The 24,916-nt window shown below is 43.0% G+C and overlaps 1 protein-coding gene across 2 annotated transcripts in view; it reads left to right on the top strand.

Moving 5' to 3' along the window:
- Positions 1 to 17,010: 17,010 nt before the first annotated feature.
- Positions 17,011 to 24,916, top strand: part of Ino80 (INO80 complex ATPase subunit) — a 102,148-nt gene continuing 94,242 nt past the window's right edge. For both annotated transcript variants that reach the window (XM_051183661.1, XM_051183662.1), the window contains exon 1: positions 17,011 to 17,150. The gene's annotated coding sequence lies outside the window, so the exon portion shown is untranslated. The remainder of the gene's footprint in view (positions 17,151 to 24,916) is intronic.

The raw sequence follows: 24,916 nt of genomic DNA on the forward strand, positions 1-24,916 counted from the left end.
GAGACAGCTCAGTCAGTAAAGGGCTTGAAGAGCAAGCAGGAAGACCTGAATTTGAACCCCAGAAGCTAAGCATGGGGCAGGCACTTGCAATCCCATTGCTAGAAAAGTAGAGTTAGGCAGATAGATCCCTGTGCTTACTGGCCAGCCAGTTTAGACTTGATGAGTTCAGGCCAATGAGAGATTCTACCTTAAAAAAAAAAACAAACAAAAAAACAAAACAAAACAAAACAAAAACCTAGCAGAGGGGCTAGAGAGATGGTTCAGAGGTTAAGAGCACTCACTGTTTGCTCCTCAGAGGTTCTGAGTTCAATTCCTAGCAACCACATTGTGGCTCTCATCTGATCTGTAAACATATACATGTAGGCAGAAAACTGTATACATAATAGATAAGTAAGAAGTAAATAAATAAATAAACAAACCTAGCAGATGTCTGAGGTTGCCCTTTGGCTTCCACACATACAATCACATGTACCTGTACACAGGTCCCTTAAACCTACAAACATGCAAAAACAGACCTGTGGGTCTACTGAACACACGAGTCTTAAGGGTGGTGCCCCTCACCTGGGACCTGTAAAGAAGATAGTAAAGTTGCAGCCTTTTATCTGATCACCCAGTGAGTGACAAGGAACTCACGGAGAACTCCAGACTTTCTCAGGCACCTCAGCCAGGCTGTCTCCCTCAACCACCAAACATCTACTCAACTGATAGTCTATCTGGGCCAGCTCTCTGTGCATCCTCTGCCTGGCCCAGTCCTGTCTATTGCCTCTATACCCTCCATAGTTCCACATCTTCCTTGTGTTGCTCCACTTGAACCAGAGGCTAAGCTCAACCCTGACCCTAAGTGTTGTTGGTATTTTACCCTTTACTTTTTTGGGCTTTTTGGAGGGGCCCACCACCCAGCACCCAAATACATCATGTAGAGACTAATTATTATTATAAATGCCCAGGCTTAGCTTGGCTTATTGCTGTTTACCTTTTGCCTCTGGGCTTTTTCCGTTTCTTACTTCTGTATATTTCATTTTCACTCTTACTCCGCAACTGGCTGGGTGACTGGGTGGCTAGGTGGCTGGGTGACTGGCTTCTATCATCCTCCTCTCCTTGTTCTATCTTGCTCCTCCCTCTTTTTTACCAAAATTCTCTTTGTGTTTGTTCTATCTGCCTGCCAGCCCCACCTACCTATCCTTGCTCCTACCTTGATATTTGCTGTTCAGTTCTTTATTACACCATCAGGTGTTTTAGACAGGCAAAGAACACAGCTTCACAGAGTTAAACAAATGCAACATAACAGAATGCAACACATCTTTGCATCATTACGACAAATGTCCTACAGCATGAACAAATGTTACACACCTTATAATATTCCATAATACCTAGGGTTGGACTCTGGAGCAGGAGCTCTAGCCCACTAGCCTTTAAGGTAACAGATATGAAACTGGGCCCAGATGAATCGCCTTCAGCTTTTCTGGAGCACCTCCTGGATGCCTATCAGTTATATATCCCTATAGTCTCAGAGGATATGGCAAATCTCAAGACAATTAACCTGGCCTTGGTTACATATATAAAAAGATACAAAAGATGGTGAGTTTGCAGGAACGAACAGGTCAGAACTATTAGAAATAGCCCAGGAAGTGTTTGATGGCAGAGATAGCAAAGCAATTCTTTTGATAAAGATGGGACATGTCACTGTGGTTTCACTATAAGCCCCAGCCACTTTAAACTTTATCCATGTGTTGGGCCTAAAAATGCCAGAACGCAAGGCCTAGTGGAACTTCCTGAGCCTGGCTAAAGGTTGGTGACCTGTCTTCGGCCTGTAACCTCCACGAGAGTGACTCATCAAGGCCTAATGTAAGACTGCCCCCTGTCTAGTTAACTGCTAGCTTAGAGGAATATTATTGGCCCTTACTCGTCACATTACCTTGCCCCATCCTAAGATTCCTACCCCCACCTCTACCCCATATAAGTCCCTGCTTGATATAATAAAAACGAGATCCTGCTTCAACAGTCTCTGGGCTCAGTGTGTGTTTCTCCCTGATAACTAGGAGTGGGGAGGAGACTGGCTGGACTGGCCCCTTTCCCAGCCCTACCTGCCAGAAGATCCAGCACCCATGCACACCATGATAGAAAAGAGGAGACCTTTACAAAAGGACCAATGCAGGTACTGCAAAGAAATGTGTCAATGGAAAAACAAATGTTCATGCTGGAAACAGGCAGCCACCCCCCCCCCAAACCCAAGCCAATCTAGCTATGGAGGATTAATAAGGCCAAGGTGTCTTCAAAGTAGGCCCCCAGGAGCCTATGGTAATCTTCACCAAGGGGTGTGTGTGGTGGGGGACATGTAAAGTTTCTGGTGGGCATAGGGGCTACTCCTTCAGTATTACAGGAACCCCAGAACCCTTTACCAACCAAACAATGGAAGTACAGGGGGCAACAGAGGATGCCAAAAAATATAAATAGATCACCGACCAAACTGTTAACCTAGAACAAAGAACTCATTCATTTATTATTTTTGAATGTCCCTACCCTTTACTAGGGTGGAACCTCTTGAGCAAGTTCCAGGCAGCAATGTTGTTCTCAGGAGACTCTCTTAGGTTGGAGTTGGGAGGCCCTGTTAAGGCTTTAACTATAACCTGCCAAATAAGTGAGGGCTATCTGCTCCTCCAAAGTTCAACCCATTCCCTGGAAGGAGAACTGAAAAAGTTGCTGACCTAGAAAATTCCTACAGTTGGGGCAGAGGACAACCTTCATGGCTTGGCAAAAAATGTGCCACCCATCATTGTACAACTAACATCTGCCTTGATGTTCCTGAGTATGACCCAGAAGAGATAAAGTCATATTCTAACTTGCGGGCTCAGGAGAGCCTCAATGAATGGTGGATCTTGCCTGATGGAAGAATCTGCGTGCTGAAGGTAGCTAACTGCTTTGCATCACACCATGCACACCTAAGATCTCAGAACTCATTTCCCCTCATGTTTGGCTACCTGGACACCGAGGAAAAACTTCAGAGCATTTCAAACCTCTGCCTGACTGATGTCCAGGTAAATGCAAAGAAGGACATACTTCCCCCAGGACAACGGAGTCAGTACAGTACCTGGTCAGTTCTGGGAACTGGACTTCGCTGAAGTCAAGCCAGAAGTGTTTGGTTAAAAATACCTGCTGGTCTTTGTTGATTCTGTCACAGACTGGGTAGAGGCCTTTCCATTCTGAAGAAAAATGCCCCAAGTGGTAGCTAAGAAATTAATAGTGGAAATTACTCCCAGATTTGGCTTCTCCATATCTCTAGGGTCTGATAGTGGCCTGGCCTTCCCATCCAAGTTATCTCAATTGGTCTCTATGACTCTTAACATAAATTGGAAACTTCATTGGATGTATCATCATCAGAACTCAGAAAAAGTAGAGAAGATAAACAGAATTTTAAAGGAGACCTTAATTAAATACATTCTTGAAACTGGTGGTAACTGGATTGACCTCTTGCTTATTCTCTTCCCAGAGTTCAATGCACTTCCTACTGAGAAAAGTTCACCCCATATGAAACAGTGTGTGGGCAACCACCTCCCCTGATTCCTTGTGAACATGCCGCCCTGTTATCAGATTGCCCCACTCCAATCTCTGAGTACTTCAAAGGATTGCAGTTAACTTTGGATAAGACTCTCCCTCAAGTCCAGGCTGCTCATCCTGTTGGGTCCCACCCACCTGATTGCCCGTGTCAGCCTGGAGATGCTGGTAGTTCTGCCTGGGTTCATCACTCACACCCGAGAAACCCACAGACAAGAAGCCCAATCTCCAGAGTTGGAGGTTGACTGAAAATGAACTGTTAAAAATAAAATATTTTAAAGTTTGATGGTCTTACATAACTTTGTGGTTTTTAAAAGATTTCATTTATTTATTTATTTATTTATTTTGTATACAGTGTTCTGTCTGCATGTATTCCTGCACACCAGAAGAGGGCACCAGATCTCATTATAGATAATTGTGAGCCACTATGTAGTTGCTGGGAATTGAACTCAGGACCTCCAGAAGAGCAGCCAGTGCTCTTAATCTCTGAGCCATCTCTCTATCAACCTCCCCCTTTTTTCTTTGGTTTTTAGAGACAAAATTTCTTTGTGTGACAGTCCTGACTGTCTTGGAACTCAGTCTGTAGACCAGGCTGGGCTTGAACTCACAAAAATCTGCCTGCCTCTGCCTCCCAAGGCAGGTATCATCACCAACACCTGTTGAAATTTGTATCATGATTTCCTATGGCTAACAATTTTATTATTTTGTTTTCAACCTATCCAAACAGAACCTGAATGCATTTTGACTGGGGCATCCCTATCATAAAGAAACACCTTAATATGCAAAAGATTGCCTTTACCCACTAGGGCCCATAGACTGGTGAAAATAAAGGGAACAACCTTCTCCTATAAGCAGATTGATGACTACTTTACTTGTCTTCATCCAGCAACTGATGGAAGCAGATACAGAGATCCACACCTAAGCACTGGGCCAAACTCCTAGAGTCCAGTTGCAGAGAGGGAAGAGCAAAAATATGAGCAAAGGAGCCAGGACCATACTGGGGAAACCCATAGAAACAGCTGACCTGAGCAAGTGAGAGCTCACTGACTCCAGTCTGATAACTGGGGAACCTGAATGTGGGTGACAGTTGAGGGGGTTTAGGCAGTTTATGGGGCCACTGGCAGTGGGACCAGGATTTATCCATAGAGCATAAACTGGCTTTTTGAAGCCCATTCCCTATGGACAGATGCCTTCCTCAACCTAGATGGGGAGGGGGGCTTGGTCCTGCCCCAAATGATGTGGCAGTCTTTGATGATTCCCCATGGAAAGCCTTACTCTCTCTGAGGAGTGGATGGATGGCGGGGTATGGAGATGATGGGGGTAGCAGGAGGAGGTGGGAGAGGGAACTGGGATTGGTATGTAAAATAAGATTGTTTTAAATTTTTTAAAAAGGTGAACAAAAAGTCTTTAACTAGATGCCTGTAGGATACTTAGGATGGACTAATCTAACTGACCAATCCCAAAGTAATAATATAGATGTCAGCATAATCAAATATCCTTTAAAAGGTGCTGGTAATGGAAATTACAGGTATGTCAAAATAAGAAGGGGAAGGGAAGCTTCATTAATCACTTCAATTGAACTTAACATGCCCAGAGTAACCCTGTCTATAATTAGTAATGTAGAATGTAATCTCTGGGTGCACGCAGCACTAAAAGACAACAAGAAAACTTCTGTGTCAGAAGAGATCCCTCTCTTCCTGAGCTCTTAAAAAGAAATTTGTATGGAATAGGGGTTTCTTATGAAATTGCACAAGGATAATGAGAGACAAAATGGAACATACCCCCACTATTGTTTTAAAAGCTGTGGCTGGTGTTCCCATTGATAATGTCTTTTTCCTCCATTGCCTAACTGTAATTCCACCTCTTATCACTCCCTCCCCTTTGGTAAACAATTGCTCTTAGGGTAGACTTTCTTCTGTGAAAAATCCTTATTCTGCACTCCAGCAGGATATGAGGGTTTATGTGGGATAGGACATGTTACAACTATTTTACTCAGCAAATCTTTACAATCTGTTAATGGAATTATAAGAGCTCTTCCTGAAAATTGTGACAATTCCTTCCATCTGTTGGATCCCACCGCACTTGCTTGAAGATGGAGGTTTTTCTCCCGCCTGGTCCCACAGCCACTTTGTCCCAAATAAACACACAGAGACATATTAATTATTAAACTGTTGGCCGATGGCTAGGGCTTCTTACTTTCTAACTCTCTCTTAATTATTATCCCATAAATACTAATCTATGTATTTCTACATGGCCTCATCTTACCAGAGAATGCTTGGCGTCTCATATTTTCTTGGTCTCTACATGGCGTCTCTGGCGACCTCTCTCTGCCTCTCTCCCCAGCATTCTCCTCGTCTCCTAGTCCCACCTATCTTCCTGCCTCTACTGGCCAATCAGTGTTTTATTCATCAACCAATAAGAGAAACATATATACAGGACGTCCTCCATCATTTGCTGCTACCACAGCCTTTTTGTTACCTGTCCCAGGACTTGTTAGAGTACAATGAGGTTTCTGAAATAGCCTGTCTAATTTCAAAAAGCTACTAATATTACAGCAAAAATATTAGCAGAAGTTAATCAAGAAATGGGAGAACTGAAACTGTTCTACAACATAGAGCTACTATAGATTATCTGTTCCTTAAACATACTCTTGGTTGTCAGCAATTTTCTGGAATGTACTGTTTCAATATCTCTGATTTCTCTCATACTATTGACAACCAAATTGATGATCTACATAAAGAGACAAATTCTTTCAGACAAATTTTGACTGGCCAATATGGCTAAGATGGTTTCCCCCCTTTGTTGGCCCTCTAATAATATTTCTATTAGTTATCCTAATTGGGCCTAGTGCCCTTCAATGTATTACTAACTTGATCACCCATCATATAAACAATTTTAGAATCACTGCTGCTTGATGATTTTATTAAGACATCTCCCTCTCAAAGACTTGACAGGGAAACATAAGACAAGGGGGAAATGAGGAACCTGCCTAACTCCGTTTTGAAGGCAGGAGCCATTATATAGTATTGTTAAAAAATAACTCTCTGTTTTACAGTAAGAGCTTAGTTATGGTTAGACTTTCTTTGGACTGTCAGTCCCCAGTAATGACATGGAGACATTATTGTGAAAGCTTGGCCTTTAGTTTAAGCTTGCTCCCAACTAGCTCTTATAACTTAAATTAACCTATTTCTATTAATCTATGTTCTGCTACATGGCTCTTTACCTCTCCTCCAGTCTGTGTATCTGATTCCCTCCATGTCTCCCTGGTTTCTCTATGGCTAATTCTGGTGAGTTAGTTGCTGGCTTTGTTCCGATTCAAGGGTAACTTTATTAACAGTCTCAAAGCGTCAAGTGTGATCAAATATCCCCCACACTATGTTGCCATTTTTAAGTCCTGGAACCCGATCTTCCCCAACTGTGGTAGTTTGAATGTAATTGGACCCATAATATCATAGGGAGTGGCACTATTAGGAGGTGTGGCTTTTGTGGAGTGAATATATATGGCTTTGTTGGAGGAAGTGTGTCGTTGTAGGGGTGGGCTTTGAGGTTTCCTATGGTCAGAATACCACCCACTATGTCAGTTGACTTCCTGTTGTGTGCAAGATGTTGCCCTCTCAGCTTCATCATACTGTTTGCCTTCACACTGCCATGCTCCCTGTCAAGATGATAATGTACTGAACCCCTGAAATTGTAAGTGAGCCGCCACCCAGTTAAACATTTTCTTTGTAAGCGTCGCTGTGGTCATGGTGTTTCTTCATAGCAATAGAAAACCCACAACTGAGGCAAAGGCAAAAGTTGGCACCAGGGACTGGGGTATTGCTATGACAGGCCTGACCATGTGTTTTTTGAGGAATTTGGACTTTGGGAGTTTAGGTTGGGAAAGCAGTGAAAGCTTCAAGTACTGCTTGATGGGCCGTACTAGCAGAGGCATGGAAGAAAGAGGTGCTAAGAGTGATTCAAACTTCTGGGGGCTCACTCAAGAGATTTCAGAAGAAAAAATATTACTACATTGCCTAGATCATTCTTATGATATTTTGATGAAGAAAGTGGCTGCCTTTTGCCCTTCTCTGAAAAGTCTGTCTGAGGCTAAAGTGAAAAGCTTTAGATTAATTCAATCGGCAGAAGAAACAGCCTAGTATAGACTCTGCAGTGTTGATATTAGTGGTAGTTCTAATGATTTATAATACAAAGGAGCAAGCTGAGCAGGGTAAATTACAAAAAGTAAATTTTGAGGGGAAAAGAGCACCAGGAAGTGGAATGGAGCAAAATCCTGTGTTCAAGAACATAAATGGATTAAGAAATGGAGTAAAGGGAGTGGTAAACCTCAGGGCAAGTTCCCACCCGGCTAAATTTCCAGCTTCTTAAAAGGAACTGAAGGAAAGCTTAGAGCTGGGAGTGGTGGGGCACACTTTCAATTCCAGCACTGGAAGGCAGAGGCTGGCAGCCAGGCTCAGGCAGTGAAAGACAGAGAGCTGGTGAAGATGTAATTGAAAGAGGGGACTGTTATGGTAAAACACGTGGGGGACCTTGGCAGATTCCATGGCAGGTGAGGGACAAACATGCCAAGCAGACAGAGGTTAAGTGAGAAGTTTTATTAGAAAGGGATCGGAGGCAGAGAAAAGAACTAAAGAGTCATAGAGACACAGAGACAGAGAGAGGACAGAAGAGAAGAGGGAGACAGGAAAAGTCCTGTCTGTCCCAGGGGAATAGGGGGAAAGAGACCATAAGTGGGTTGGGGTTTTTCTTTTAAAGGGCCCTTTGCACCTGCATGCAGGCTATGTAGCCAAAGAACCCTGGGCTGACCAGGGTACTGCCTCAGTGTGAATATATATATATATATTCATATTCTGTGCCATTACATGTTGGAAATTTGTGATCTTCATTTTTATTTTTATAAATGATTACAATTAATAGATTGCATGAATCTTAGAAGAGACTTTGAACTTTAAAACACTGTTGAGACTGTTATATACTATGGAGATTTTTGAAGTTGCACTAAATGCATTTTGTATTAGGATATGGCTACAAGCCTTTGGGGGCCAGGGAGTGGAATGTATTAGTTTGAATGTAACTGGTTCCCATAATCTCATAGGGAGTAGCAATATTAGGAGGTGTGGCTTTGTTGGAGTGGATATGGCTTTTGTTGGAGGAAGTGTTTCACTGTAGGGGCGGGCTTTGAGGTTTCTTATGCACAGGAAACCACTCAGTGTGTCAGTCAGCTTCCTATTGCCAGCAAGATGTAGCACTCAGTTCTAGCACCACTCTGACCTGTTATCATGATAATGATCTGAATTTCTGAAACTGTTACATAAGCCACCCCAATTAAATATTTTCTTTTTAAGAGTTGCTGTGGCCATGGTGTCTCTTCACAGCAACAGAAAAAACTACCAAAGAAGACAGCAACCCATGACCTTTACTTGTTTTTGTTGTTGGGTTTTCCTGCTTTGTTTTGTTTTGTTTTGTTTTGTTTTGTTTGAGACAGGGTTTCCCTGTTTAACAGCCCTGGCTGTCCTGGAACTCACTCTGTAGACTAAGGAGGCAGTTGCTGGCCAGCTTTTGGGTGTACCCCAATAAAAACCAAGTTTGCTTTAAATTTGACTTAAACTGTGGTAGTGGTCTTATTTTTGATCAATGGGATGAACAGGACTGCCTGACATAGGTGGTAGTAACCTAACTCCGGTTCTCTGCACGAGCAGCAAGCTCTTCCTAACTCTGAATTGTCTCTCCAGGCCCATAAGCTAACTTTTTTCTTTTCTCTTTTGAGACAAGGTCTCTCTATGTTGTTCTAGCTGTGTTAGAGCTCAATATGTAGATCAGGCCAGCCTGGAACTCCTTCTGTCTCTACCTGAGTGCTGGGATTAAAGGCATGGATGCCTGGCTGTTAACTTTTTTTTTTTTTTTTTTTTTTGAACAGGTTCTCATATGAAATTTAGGACAAGATTGTCCGGTTTCAGTCTTCTGAGTGGTGGGATTACCTTCTTTGTTTTCCTCTGGGGGTTGGGTTAAGGTATTAGAGTATAATCTAATTAATTTTAATTAATATAAACCAGGAGTCAGATATTGGGGTAAAAGCTTGGAAGATTAAAGAACCAGAAGCAGCCATCAGTTGCTTCCTGTCTCCTTCCTCCATCCAAAAGGGGCCGAGATCACATCTATACCCCACCTTATCACTTCATGTCTCCACCTCCAGATTGCTGGGATTAAAGGCATAAGCCACCACCGAGCAGTTTCTATGGTTAACTAGTGGCTAGCTCCACCCTCAGACCTCCAGGCAAGCTTTATTTGTCAGAATGCAAACAAAATATCCCACAACAGAGTATCTTGTAGCCTAGGCTAATCTGGAGCTGGCTATATCACTGAGGATGACTGATTCTGATCCTCCTGCCTCCACCTCTCCAGTAATGGAATTGCAAGAATGTACTACCATGCCTAATTTAAAGTGGTGTTAAGATACCAAACTCAAGGACATGTGCTTGCTAGGAAGGTTCCCTACTGACTGAGCTATATCATCTCTATTGCCTTTTTAAAGAGAAATTTAAAATCTGTATTCGGTTCTCATATCTTTTAGTCTTTGGTTAGAGACTAGTGGGGTGTATTTATTCTAGAATTACTATTAATATGCCTTCCCAATGGGAATTCACTCTTAGAGATTAATAAGGGAAAAATACTCTTTAATGTATAGTGTGCCTTCAAGACTTTACTTCAAGATTATACATCTTAGGTTTAGGCACTCCATAAATACTCTCATCCTTAAATCTATTTCATGTCCCAGCACCAGATTACACTTCAAACAATTTTTTGTTTTTAAAGGCAGGGTTTCTCTGTGTAACACCCCTGGTTGTCCCACCTGGTTGTCTAGGAAGTCTCTTTGTAGACCAGGTTGGCCTGGAACTCACAGAGATATGCCTGCCTATGCTTCCTGAGTCGTGGGATTAAAGGTGTGCACCACCATGCCTGGCTTCACTCTGAACAATTCAACCAAAGACAAGAAATTACAAGTCTGGCCACATGGACAGATGGGAAATTTACACAGCAACAATGTTGGAGATTCTATTTCTCTCTAGGTTTTCCACTACACCTGCCTAAATTATTTCTTAACTACACAAGAATTGTTCTTTTTAAATTGCTGTTTCTCAGGTTCATTTCTGCCATGTGGCAGAATTATGTCTTTCTTGATAAGGGAACAGGGGACTTAATGGCAGACCAGGACTTAACATTGCTGTGACTCTGTGCTGTCTTTCCTTTGAGTGTCCTTCAGACATTCTGTTTTGTGCTTCAGGGAGGACCCTAAAAGCCAGTTGTGAGAGCAGTCTCTTTTTGTTGGGAATGTAGTCCAACTGGAAGTCAGACATTAGCATCCACCCTAACACCCTAAATTTCACTAATCTCTAACAGCCCTGGTTAGTGTGCTACTCATCTGTGGGGTATTTTGGACACAACTCCCTGCTCCCTTAACTAAATCTTATTTCCTGTGACTTCATATCCCCTAGGCAAATATAATTTAACACTAATTCTGTCATTTTGATGGTGGCAAGCCACATGTTGCTTATATTACAAAATGGAATCATGACACATGGTACCTTTCAGATTACCTATGTATAGATTTTTAATTATCAACTCTCATTGTTAGTAGTTTTTGGTTAACCCTTGTCACAGATTTTACAGATTTTAATCACATCAAACAAAAAACCATAAATCTTGAAGTACAGACCAAGTCTAATTTTCTGGTTGTTCTGCCTCACTTTCTTCTCCCTGTCAGTGTCAAGTCAGGTGGCTCAGACTGACAAAGGACATAAAGGAACTTTTAAATAAGCATGCCTGAGTCTAGGGAAGGGAGAGCCGTAACAATTCTAGAGCTGGCTTTCAATAAAACAGAACAGCATAAAACAACTTTAATGTTATTCACACCAAAAAGACACCTTAACTACTGGCAACCCAAATCCAGTGACCAGAGAGCTCAGAGATAAAAGCAGCCATGACAGTTGAGGTTGACTGGTGGCTGGCACACGGAGACAGCAAAAATATTGCAACAAAATTTACAGACACACTACAGAACATAGACAGGCAAAACTTTCCAACAAAACAGGCAGACACAACTTTCGTGGGAAATAGAGAAAACTTTCCACCAAGATGCCTGGGGACACAAACTGTTTTTTTGTAATTTAGCGTCTGGACTAGAAACATGGGAATGGCTGGGCAGTGGTGGCACATGCCTTTAATTCCAGCTTTTGGGAGGTAGAGGTAGGCGATGTCTGTGAGTTCAAGGACAACCTGGTCTACAGAATGAGTTTCAGGCCGACCAGGGCTGTTACATAGAGAAACCCTGTCTCGAAAAACAAAGAACAAAAAAGATGGTAATGTTACCTGAAGAATGGCTTGGTCTTATGATGACTTATTTTAAAATTAAAGACCACCAGGAGTGACTACATTCCTCTTAAAGGTATCATGAGGTTATATATTTTATGGCCTTCCTTTAAAATTACTCAACTAGTCACAGCTGTTTGGGTATGTCCTAGTTTCCATCTGCTTTATGACCTCTCTTAACTGGTCCAAGCTGCCTCTTAACCCTCCCTAAAGATTCAATTTTCTGTAGAATCTGCAGGGTACAGGCATGTTGACGTCATACTCCTACCCCTACTCAGACTGGTGAAAAGTTACCCAATTATTTTATGAGCAAGTCAAGTAAAGGAATTGAATGTTCAGGCATGTATAGAAAGTCATGCTTACATCTCACATCACCAAGATAGCATTCCAAACACTACAGAAAGGCTAGCTTAAGGACTCCCCCCCACCCCGACCCTCATATCATATAGTTTATTATTACTATTGTGTATGAGTGCATGTGTGCATGTCACAGCACACATGTGGAGGTCAGAAGGCAACTTTCAGAAGTCTGATCTCTTCTTCCATTACACATTCTGGGAATTTACATTAATTTGTCAGGCTTGCATGCCAAGTGTTCTTCCCACTGAATTTCACTTTTAACATTAAGAGATAGGTGGTCATGACAGAATAGTTCTCATATTAACTTGCTCCCCACTGACTGCCCAAGCTCCTGTGTGGGATGTGGGAAGCCATTTAAAATATCTAAAATTTTATTTTTTGGCGTTTCCAAACAGGGTTTCTGTTGTAGCCCTGACTGTTCTGGAACTTATTTTGTAGACCCTGCTGGCCTCAAACTCACATAGATTCATCTGCCTCTGCCTTTGCTGGTGCTGGGATTAGAGGTGTGCACCACAAATTCAAGTTTTTTTTTTTTCTTTTTAAATTCAGGGCCTCACTATATAGCCCTAACTGTTCTGGAACTCAGAAAGCCTTCTGAGTGCTAGAATTAAATGCATGCACCACCACATCTAATTACCTTTTTAAAAAAATGTATATGCAGGCATGTATAAGATAGAGGTGGGGTAATGGATAGTTTTGTGTTATCTGATACTGGTGCTAGGGAAGGAATTCCTGTCCTCTTATAAAAGCAACAAGTATTCTTGACCACTGAGTCACCTTTCCAGCCCAAAAGAGGGCATGTAAAACCTAGGAGAACTGTTGGGTTTTCTATTTTTCACCAGAAATTCCTCCTCCTAATTAGGTGATTTGAATAGCAGAGTTTTAACCTTGTTTTTCCCATTCTCTTAGATTGTTCAGCTTGACTTTATTTTTGTGTTTGTATAGTGTGTATTGTATGCACATGGATGTGCTGGCCTGTTTTAATCACATGGAGTGGAGAAAAGACAACAGATATTTTTCTCTATTACCTTACATTTTATAATTTGAGACAGGGTTTCTTATTCAAAGAATGGGAAGCTTTTGGGTAGGCTGGCTGACCAGTGAGCTCTTAGGATGTGCTTATCCGTCCGCCAGCACTAGGGTTACAAATATGTACCGCCATATAGGGCTTTATTTTCACATGGTTGTAGTGGAATCTTGCCTTGCCTGTGAACTTGTAGTAGTGACCACACCCTTTGGGCGTGGTTTCTTGTGTAGCTATGACTCCTTTTAAGGTGAGTTGCAGCTCTTGCTCTCTTGGGTATAGGAGAACTTTGGGAGGGCAGAGACTGCATCTTCTGGAGCAGGAAGTTTGCAGCAGTTATTTACTCTATCTGTGTAAGTTCTTCTCTAATAAAACACCTATTTACCATTTATCTTGGGTCTGGTAAACTCATTTAAACCCAGCCTTCACATGGGCTCTAGGAATCTGAATTTATGGCTTCATGTTTGCAGAGCAAGTGCTCTTGCCCCTGAGCCATCTATTTCATCTTTGGCAATCTTTAATTCTGCATCTTTCTCCCTTATAGTATTGCACTGATTTCTTATTAGAGGGGCTCACCACTGCTTCCATCCTCCAGGTTCTAGTAATCCTGTTTCCACTCTAAAACATGAATGCTCCTGTAAGCTAGGCCTGTCTCTTTATTTTCCAGTGCTCTTTCAAATCCTGCACTTAATCTCTGTCATAGTGAACTTCAAAAGCCATTCTTTACTTGGCATTACAAAAACAAAACTCCCCAAAATGTGGTGTGTATGACAGTATGGACACATGTATGCATATTATAGGCATGTCTAGACCCTGGAAGCCAGAATATCCCCTGGAACTGGAGTTACTGACGATTGTGAGCCACCCTGTGGATGCTGTGAACCATACCCAGGCCATCTTCAAGAGCAGCCAGTGCTTTTTTACTGATGAGCCATCTCTCTAGCCCATAACCACATTGTTAAAGTAACACCCACCTTTTGTAGTTTTCCTTTTAACACCAGGAATGATTTAGATGATAAAACTAATGTTTATCTTTTTTTTTGGGGGGGGGTAAGGATGGATTCTCAGGTTTGGCATTTAGACAGCACCAGTAGGTCTGACAGATAATACTCCATTTTCCCCCCCTTTGGAAAGGTCATCAGAAGTTTTTGTTTAACCTGCAATGCTTTGTCAAGACTCTGTAGTTAAGTATTATGGATACATTTCAAGAGCCAATCCACAGTCAGTTATGTATCATACACTACATACTGTAGGGGCAGACTCATTTGTTTCTTGTCTGGCAAGATTCAGTGGACACACTGGGCAGAGCTCTTGGGCTTCAGCTATTAACAGTGTTCAGGGACTGCCCGATTAGCCTGAGGAGCTAGGCAGCTGAAACAGAGGCAAACAGTTTTTACGTGGGATGGATTATTGTGACATGGATATTACTTGTAGAATTATATTGGCCAGAAATAGAAAATAATATGAGAGAGAGAAAACACATTCAAATGAAACCTCCATTTTTCCCTTTGTGACCAATTGAGCACCATGATAGGTGGGAGAGACCATTCTCTCCCAAAAGTTTTTCTGATCTGTTCTCCCTGCAGTTGAACTTGTGGTGGGGAAGCCCCTAGCTGACTTTGAGCATTTGCAGTTATTTCCCATTTGGTACCAACTGGGGCAAGTTTAGGCTTTTTGCCTCTAGAAACATGACTTTTGCATCTGTACCTAGCAAGCTATTTTTTTTTTTTTTTTTTTTTTTTTTTTTTTTGCAAAACAAGGCTTCTTGGAGGTCTTCTTTCCACTTGTCTTCTCTCTTTCAAAGATGACATATGGGCTTCCCTTTGTACTCACTTTGACTTTTGCAGAATCATTCTTGTAATTTTTACAAATTACGTGTGTGTGTGTGTGTGTGTGTGTGTGTATAACACAAGCACGTTTCAGCATGCATGTGGAGGTCAGAGAACAATAAGGAGGAATCAGCTCTCTTCTTGTACCATATGGGAGTTGAACACAGATTGTCAAAATTGGCACCAAGTGCTTTTATCCACTTCACTGTCTCGATGGACTCTGTTATAAAATAATTATTACTGTTAACTGTGTAATTTAAAGTCTCATTTACAGGTCATTTTTTCTCCTGAATTTAAGGCAAACCGAGGCCAAGAAACATCCCGGCACTTGGGAGGCAGAGGCAGGTGGATCTCTGGAGTTCGAGGCTACCCTGGTCTACAGAGTGAATTCCAGTTTAATCTGGGCTACACAGAAAAACCCTGTCTCAAAATAATAATAATAATAATAATAATAATAATAATAATAATAGGAAGGGTATTTTCTTTTTTCTAGGTTTTCATTTTATAAACAGTTCAGTTCCAAATGATGAGACCTGAATCAAATTGGAGTCACTCAGTGCCTAGTACAGACAATATTAGTTCAACAACCAATTCTTGCAGAGCACGAAAGGGTGGAGTCCAACAATTATATATACTTCTCCAAACCGAGTACCTATCAAATATAGATGGGAAAAGAGCTGGTCATGGTGGTGCACACTGTAATCTCAGCACTTGGGAGGCCGAGACAGGAGACTCTTCTTGAGTTTGATGCTAGCCCGGGCTACGGAGCGAGACTCTGTAAAAACAAACCCAGATAGACTAATAACAACGCAACAAAATACACACACACACACACACACACACACACACACACACACACACACACACACACGGAGCGAGACTCTGTAAAAACAAACCCAGAGAGACTAATAACAATGCAACAAAACACACACACACACACACCCAAATTCTCACCCTACTAGGGAAATGAGAGCGAGACTCTGTAAAAACAAACCCAGACAGACTAATAACAACGCAACAACACACACACACACACACACACACACACACACACACACACACACACACAAAACCCCCAAATTCTCACCCCACTAGGGAAATGAAAAGTGCAGGGAAGGCTCAAGCGCCTCTGTGCCAACAGTCTGGAGCCGAGGGGCGGCGATGCCTTCCTGAAGGCGACTTGGGGACGTCCCCAAGGCGAACAATTGTCTTGGCAACTACAAGGACACGCCCAAGCCTATTGCAAGGTCCGCCCACTATCTGGGAAAACTTCCCGAGGGAACGTCAGGTGGCCCCTCCTACCGGCTGCCCGCAAGTACAAAATTATTCCCAGGATCTTGGGCGGGTTCCATTGACGTTACTTCCGGGAAAAGTAACCTTTCTTCGGCGGTTGCAGGGCCGCTGAGCTCTCGCGACATTTGCTCCCGCGAGATGTGCTTGCTCACTCCAGCGATGACATCCTCCTCCTCCCCGTCGCCTTTCGGCAATCTTCGCCAGTCCCAGCCCCGACCAATCTGCACTCAGATAGTATAGATGAGGGTCTCCCCCAGAACTTCGGTCCGCGAGGGGCGTCAGGCGGCAGCGGCGGGGTACAAGCTGCACGAGGCCCACCGTAGCGGCACTGTGGGTGGACACGAGCTGGCGACTAGCAGTGAGCGTGGGCGGGGCGGGGGTAAGCCAGCCGAGTAGCTGCTCGATTGTTCTGGCCTGGCTATGGCGCCTCTCCTCCCCCCCGCCATGGCTCCCCGTGTCCCTGCTCCGCTCCTCTCAGTGAGTGAAAGTGGCCGCCGCCGCCGCCGGCCCAGCGCCCGCAGCCGCCTCAGCGCCGCCGCCATCTTGGGGTCCCAGGAGCCGCCGAGGGAGCGAGCTAGGAGCGTTCCCGTCCAACGCAGTCACCGTCCCTCGGCCTCAGAGAGCCAACCGCGGCTACACAGTCGGCGGGGCGACCCCCCCCTCCGGACCCCGCCCGCACCCCGCCCCCCCTCCGCCGCCGCCGCGGCGGCGGGGCCCCTCGGCCCGAGGTGAGGTTGAGTAGACGTGGGCGGGTGAACGGAGGGGGTGTAGTGTAGGCCCCTGTGCGCCCCTCTCTGCGGGCTACGACTGGGCCGCGTCTTAAAGGGGCCGTCGCCCCCGGCCCTTGGATTTGTTGGGGTTAGTAGAGAGGATGGGTGTGGACGCTCCCCACACGGTTGGGACCTCAGAGACCTGGGCCTCGGCTTTTCTCTCCTACCTCTGGAGACTTGGGGTCATGGGTGACCTCAGCTACCCGAGGAAGGCCGCGGAGCACCCACACGTGGGGAGTGTTAGACCAGGTGCACGTGGGACCCGGTGGGGCGGTGTCGTGCTAACACGTGTGTGGGTTTGGTGGCGGGGAGGGGCAGGGCGGAGGCTTGTAGGGCTGGGCTGGGAACCGGGAGAGGGTTCTACCTGTCAATTTAAACGAATGAGATCTCCGGACTCGATAGTATCAGTTTGTGGGGAGCGAGCCGCGATGCGGGCGAATGGTGCAAGTTGCTGGTTAGTGTTAGATAGGGACAAGCTAACACGTGCACAGACTTAGAAATGTGTCTGTGACATCCCTTCTGGGATTTTTGAGGCGTTTGCAGCGCGGCTAAGCAAGTGTCATCTTATTTTGACAATTCCTTCTTGATCTTGCTGATGAAAAGTACTACTTCCGTAATCCCGGAGGGTGGAAGCCCCCTACAGTCTAGAAGTTGGATAGAGCCGAAGAAGGCATTTAACTATTTTAGTTAAAAGCCAACTACTCTCAGGATTCCTTGATTTACGTTTTTGTATTTGTTAGGAATAGGGGAAGGAATTTGGAGTTTGAACTTTAAAACATCGCTGGTGATGAGCTTAGTTTTTAAAGTTGATTTACGTTTCTAATTTTCATTGTGGCTCAGTGATGCCGGTCCCTTGCCTCCCCCTTTCCCGTCGCCTTCCCTTCCTTCCGGTCTTGTCCTTCTTGGTTTTTGTATTTGTTTTTGCCTTTGGCCAGTGTTGCCCGCAACTTGAGATCCTCCTGCTTCAGCCATCACCGTGCTGAGATCGTAAATTTTCATCCCCCCTCCCCCAACATTTTTCAGATATGATCGCAGTTCAGGTGAATTAGATGCATAGACACAGTTAAGAAATTTTCAGTATATACAGAATTGTATAACTATCACTACTATTCAATCCAGTCACTTCAAAAGAAGGTCTAGAAGCCTCTTAAGTCTCATTCCTTGTTTTCTCTTTCCACAGCACAACAATCTATTTCTGTCTTAGATTTGCTTTTTCTTTTCTTTTTTTATTTGAGACTGGGTCTCCTAGACAGGATCTCTGGCTGTCCTGCAACTCTCTGTGTAGACAAAGCTGGCCTCTAGCCCTCCACAACTTACAGATATCTGCCCACCTAAGCCTTCTGAGTGCTGAGATTAAAGATATGCAACACTGTTCCCAGCAGATTTGCCTAATCTTGACATTTCCATTTTATATAAGGGGATGCTAATACATGTACCCACTTTTTACCAGCTGCTTTCATGTAACATTTTCAAGGTTCATATATGGTATAGCGTGTACACTTTGCTGCTTTTTTGTTACTGTTACTCTTTTTTTTTAAGATTTATTTTATGTATATGTATGTGAGCCTGAGTGTATTTAAGTACACATGTGTGTGCAGGAACCCATGGAGTTCAGTTAGAAGAAAGTGTCAGATGCTTTGGAACTGGAGTTACAGGTGGTTGGGTGCCACCATTGAATGCTGGGGACCAAACCTGTGCAAGAGCAGTCAGTACTCTTGCCTCCTGAGCCCTCCTCTCCATGTCCCAGTTGTCAGGGTCTCACTAGCCCAAGGTAGTTTTGAACTCACAATCCTCTTGCCTCTGCCTCCTAATAAAGACATGGGCTGTCTGTTTTGTTTTGTTTTTTTTGTTTATTTTTTTTTTATGCTGGAAATTCACAAGCTCCATCTTCCTATAAAACAACAATTTGAAATTGTTAAGTTGGTTTTTCTTGGCATTGGCTTCTGCATCAAAAATTTTCAGAAAGCAGAACTTGGATTTTCTTTGAGCCCAGCATTATGGTGAACCCAGGCTAATGAAGTATGGTGTTGGCATACTGTGTTGGGGGCTGCCTTACCCTCTCTCACAGGCCCTTCACTCTGATCTGAGCATTGTTCACTTTGATCTGTCTCCTGTGCTGTGTGGTTGGGGCTATCCTGAGCAAAACCTGATTATTTTTTTTTTTCCCTTGTTACTATCCCCTAAACGACTATTCACATCATAATTATATGTTACATTTATTATAACCTAATGGTGACATAAAGTATATGAAGATGTGTATGGGTTATGTCATTTTGAGCATCTATGGATTTTGGATTTTGGTGTGAGAGCACTGGAACCAGCCCCCCAGGATACTGTATTGTACAGTGCAATCATGAGTGATTTGGGAACTACATATAGGACCGTGCCTTTGCCGCATAGCCCAGGAGTGTAGTAGTTTATACAACTGGATTTACACAAGCCCACTGTATGATGCTTACCACTGAGTTTTCAGCAGTCCCAGGTGTGAGTCCCCATGCCTCACTTCTGTCTATATTCCAAAGTGAATTTTGATTTTAATTTACTGTGTTCTTTCCTCTACATCAGTGGTTCTTAACCTTCTTAAGCCTGCCACCCTCATGTTCCTCATGTTGTGGTGACCCCCAACCATTAAATCATTTTCATAACTAATTTTACTGCTGTTATGAATCATAATGTAAATATCTGTGTTTTCCAGTGGTCTTAGATTGTCCTGAAGGGGTTGTGACCCACAGGTTGAGAACCACTGTTCTACATCTTGAGAATAATTCAAACCAAATTTAAAATGTGTGTGTGTGTATGTGTATATATATATATATATATATATATATATATATATATATATAATTTAACTTTGTGTTTGTTTGCACATGCCATATCTCATATGTGGAAGTCAAAGGACAATTTGCACAACTTGTGTGTGTCATCCTCACTGCCATATGAGTTCCAGAGGTCAAACTCAGGTCATCCAGTTTCTAGGCAATTGTCTTCACCCATTTAACTAACCATCTTGCCAGTTCTCAAAACTAGTTTTTAAATATTTTTAAATAGGGAATGTAGCCAGAAAAAATTCTCTGACTGGGCTAGGTGTATGTCAGTAGTAGAGTGTATGCTCAGGACCTTGGAGTTGATCCATAGCAGTAGTAATAATAATGAAAACAACCCAAAAAACACTGGTGGTGCATGCTTACATTCACAATATATAGGAGCCTTATATAGGAACCTACAGCCAAGAAAATCCAAATTTTTTTTTTTTTTTGAGACAGGGTTTCTCTGTGTAACAGCCCTGGCTGTCCTAGAATTTACTTTGTAGACCAGGCTGGTCTTGAACTCATAGAGATCTGCCTGCCTCTGCCTCCTGAGAGCTGGGATTAAAAGCATCACCATCTGCCCACCAATAAAAAAATATATTTTTTTAATGATTATCTATTCTTATTTCCTGTGCATTGGTGTTTTACCTGCATGTATGTCTATGTGAAGGTGTCAGATCCCCTGGAACTGGAGTTACAGACAGATGTGGGCTGCCATGTGGGTGGTGGGAATTGAATGTGGGTCCTCTGGAAGAGTAGCCAGTGCTCTTAGTGGCTGAACCATCTCTCAGCCCTGAGAATCAAAAGTTTTAAGCTTGAAGTCAGCCTGGGCTACTTAGGGAATTCAGTAAGCACATCTACCCACTGAGCCATCTGGTATTCCGAAGTCAAGTTTTAAAGTTGATTAGTCAGTCTCAGAATTTTGATGCTAGAATTCAGAGGATGAGAAAAGCTTAGGCACTGCTATTAAAAAACATGTTAGGAACTAGTCAGTGCTGGGGATGTAGTTTGGAAGGGTGCACAAAGCCCTGGGTTTGATCCCCAGCAATCCCTGTTATGGGCATGGTACTACTTGCTATAAGGTGGCCAGCTTGTGTTATTTCCAACCCTGTCTCTAAAATTAAGTAAATGAGCTGGTGGAGACAGAGGCAGGTCAATATCTGAGTTTGAGGCCAGCCGGGTCTACAAGAACTAGTTCCAGGACAGCCAAACTACACAGAGAAACCCTGTCTCCAAGGAGGGGGGCAGGGAGAGACAGACAGACAGACAGACAGAGAAAGAGAAAAGAAAAAATTTAAGTAAATGAATAAACAAACATATAAGCTAGTTAAGATTGGTTGGTTTTTATCCCTGTTTTATAGATGGTATAATAAAACTCAGTAGAATCAGGTAGCCAGTAAGTGGGAATGTTTTCTTCTTTTATTCCCAGAAATACTCTAAAGAACATTTTTATTTAAATAAGTTCTCTGGTAGGCCAGGTTGTCATTGGAAGCTAACTTTGACTTCTTGGTCCTGTTACCACCTACGAAGAGGTAGGATTACAGACATGTGCCACCACCCTCAAAACAAAAAAGCACTAAGAATCTCACTGAAAAGTTTAGGTTTCTTTATAAAATACATTTCCATAAACTGGCTTGGTGGCACACTGCTATAATCCCAGCTCTTGGCAGGTGGAGGCAGGAATAACAGGAATTCAAGGTCATCCTCTACTGAGAGCCAGTAATTGTTTAGAGAGAACTTGGTAGTAGAGTATATGTAGGGTCTGGTGATGTATCTCAGTTGATAGAGTGCTTATCTAGCACCCATAAAGTCCTGGATTTCATCCATAGCAACATAAACTGGGTGTGGTGTCACACACCCATAATCCCAGCCCTTGGGAGATAGCAGCAGAGTAGCAGGGAAACCAAAATTTTAAGGTCATAATGAGTTCAAGGCTAATATGCCTCAAAATAAATAAAAAGTTTTTCACTTGAAAGACTTGGGTTTGACAGCTGGGTGTAGCAGTAAGTGCTTGTAATTCAAATTGTTGGGAAGCTGAGGGGGGATGGGAGGTAGGGGGATTGGTGTTTGCTTGGAGTTGGAGGCCACCTTGAAATACAAAATGAGTTCAAGACCAGCCAGGGCTGCATAGTGAAACCATGTTTTTTTAAGATCTATGGTATGGGGCTGGATCAGCTGTTAGGAGCACTTGCTGTACTTGCAGAGGTTTCAGGTTCAGATTCTTGCACCCACAGTCCCAGGGGAATCTGACACCCTCCACAGGCACCAGGCAGGCATGTGGTGCAGAGACATACATGTAGGCAATCACATACACATAAAAATAAAATTTTTAAAGATTTATTTATTTATTATTGGAATATATGCCTGCTGGCCAGAAGAGGGCACCAAAAATCTCATTACAGATGGTTGTGAGCCACCATGTGGTTGCTGGGAATTGAACTCAGGACCACTGGAAGAGGAGCCAGTGCTCTTAAACTCTGAGTCACGTCTCCAGCCCCAAAAATCTTAAAAGAAACCACAATATTAATCTCATTACTTGGGATGTAATAGGAGGCTTCTCTGTTCAAGGTCAGTTTTTACTGTTAGTTGCATGGTTTCATTTTGATGGCTTGCTTGGATTCAGATTGTGGAGACCTTTAAAATGAAGGTGTCAAGAATCATCTTGATTAAAATCACTGTGCAAGTTTTATATAAAGATATCCTGAAAGGGCTCCTATGTAGCAGCAGTGGACACCACTTCCAACTGCGTGGAAACTCTGGGATAGATGATTACATGTGAGAGTGATGTTTACCATTAAATTTCTACCCTCCACAACAACAAAAAAACTCACACAAAGTAAAACCCAAACTCAGTAACAAAACCTGTTGCATATGATGGCGAGCTTTATCCTAGGACTGAGGAGGCAGAGGCAGCATAGGCAGAGAAACTCTCAAAAACAAGTTATTTAACTGCTTTTGTGTATGTATGACCAAGTCTGATGTTGTAGCCTATCCTGACTTGTAATCTGAGTGTCTCACGTGTGTGTCATGAGTGCTTCTTGGGATTCTAAACTAAGATTATAAGTGTACACCACCAAGCCCAGACATTGTGAACATTTGAGCTTCTGATCTGTAAAATGGAAGTTACAGTTTCTATCTCTGAAACTAAATCACGTGTTAAGTTCTGAGTACATCATCGAACGATAGTTATTTCTTGTCTTTATTTTAGGAAATAAGTACATCAATGGCTGAAACATTTCAGTTTTGCTGTAGAAAGGCGCCTTTGCTTGTGTACTAAGAGGGAACAACTGGTACAGTCTGGATTTTCTGAGACACTTAGGTTTAGAATGTACCTTTATTTAGAAAAATGCTGCTATAAATACACACCCAGGGTTTCTTTTCTGTTCTTTTTCTCTCTGTGTCTCTCTGTCCCTCCCTCCCTCCTTCTTACCTTCCCTTCCCTTCTCCCCTTTTCCCCCTCCCTTCCTTCTTTCTAAATCAGGGTTTCACTGTGTTACAGCCTTGGTTGTCCTGGAATTAGCTCTGTAGACCATGCTGGCCTCAAACTCTGAGATCTTCCTACTTCCCCTTCGGAGTGTTGGAATTAAAGGCATGTGCCATCACTACCCAGTGAGACAGGGTTTCTATGTTCAGCTTTGGTTGTTTTGGAGGTCACTCTGTAGGCCAGGTTGGCCTTGAACTCACAGGCACCCACCTGCCTCTGCCTCCTGAATGCTGGAATTAAAGGCATGCACCACCACTGCCCAGCACATTCCTGGTTTTACTTTTAGACTTTTGGGTGATTTGCAGTGATTATACTTCAAAAAAGAACAGATTGAGTAGAAAAGAAATTTCCAGAAAATGATGAAGGCAGTGGTGAGGTTTTCATATAAAGATGAAGAAATTTGACTCCTGTGGCTGAGTGATAAAACACTCAGCTACCATGTATGAAGCCTTAGGTTCTATCTTCAGACCAAAATCGAATGTTAATTGTAAATTTGTTTAAAAAAAGAACTTGGGAAATTAAAACTGCTTGAAAGATGAATAATGCTTGATGGGCTTCAATAATAATTTGTGGCTGGAGAGTTAGCTTAGTAGGTAAAGGCTCTGGGATCTGAGTTCGGGACTCACATGGTGGAAAGAGAGAGCCAACTCTGGAAGTTGTCTCCTGGCCTTCATGCTCATGCCGTGACACATAGGAATGTACACGCACATACACTGAGTAGATGACATAAAACAAGAAGAGCTGATAACCCTTTCAATTTACTAGAGTAGGAAGTTGTTTAGGTTTAAAAATAGTCCTGATACAGTTTAAGGATTATAAAGTCAGTGATTTGGGGAGGGAGGGAGAGGGAACTGGGATTGATATGTAAAATAAGAAAAAAAAAATAAAGTCAGTGATTATGATGCAAACCTATTTCAGATCTGGTCAATAAACTACTTATTGATATCTTGTATTTAATGGTTTATGAAAGTGTATTCCAGTCACCCATTTACTGTTTGCCTACGAGTACCTTTTGCTCTTCCCAGCAGTAGTTTGTTGAGCTGTGCCATACTCAAGGGACACCAATAATCTGTGGATAATGCAAGTGAGTTAGTCTAGTTACATACCTATGCCTCCATAGTGCTGGTATGACAAGCATGAGCCACTGTGACCAGTGAATGTGGCAAATTAAAGTAAAAAATCCTTTTAGGCTCCTGGGAAGGAATGCAGATTGACGAGACTCTTAATTGTATTATAAATCTTTGAAACTAAAAGAAGAGAGGGCTGGAAAGGTGACTCACTGGATAAAGTGCTTGCTGTGCAGTCATGAGGACCTGAGTTTGGATCTCCAGCACTTAGATTAAAAAGTAAGCCAGATATTGTGGCACACACCTTTGATCCCAGCACTCAGGAGGCAGAGACATGAGGATCTGTTTGAGTTCAAGGCCAACCTG

The sequence above is a fragment of the Phodopus roborovskii genome, unplaced genomic scaffold (genome assembly GCF_943737965.1).
Source record: "Phodopus roborovskii unplaced genomic scaffold, PHOROB, whole genome shotgun sequence".
Classification (NCBI taxonomy): domain Eukaryota; kingdom Metazoa; phylum Chordata; class Mammalia; order Rodentia; family Cricetidae; genus Phodopus; species Phodopus roborovskii.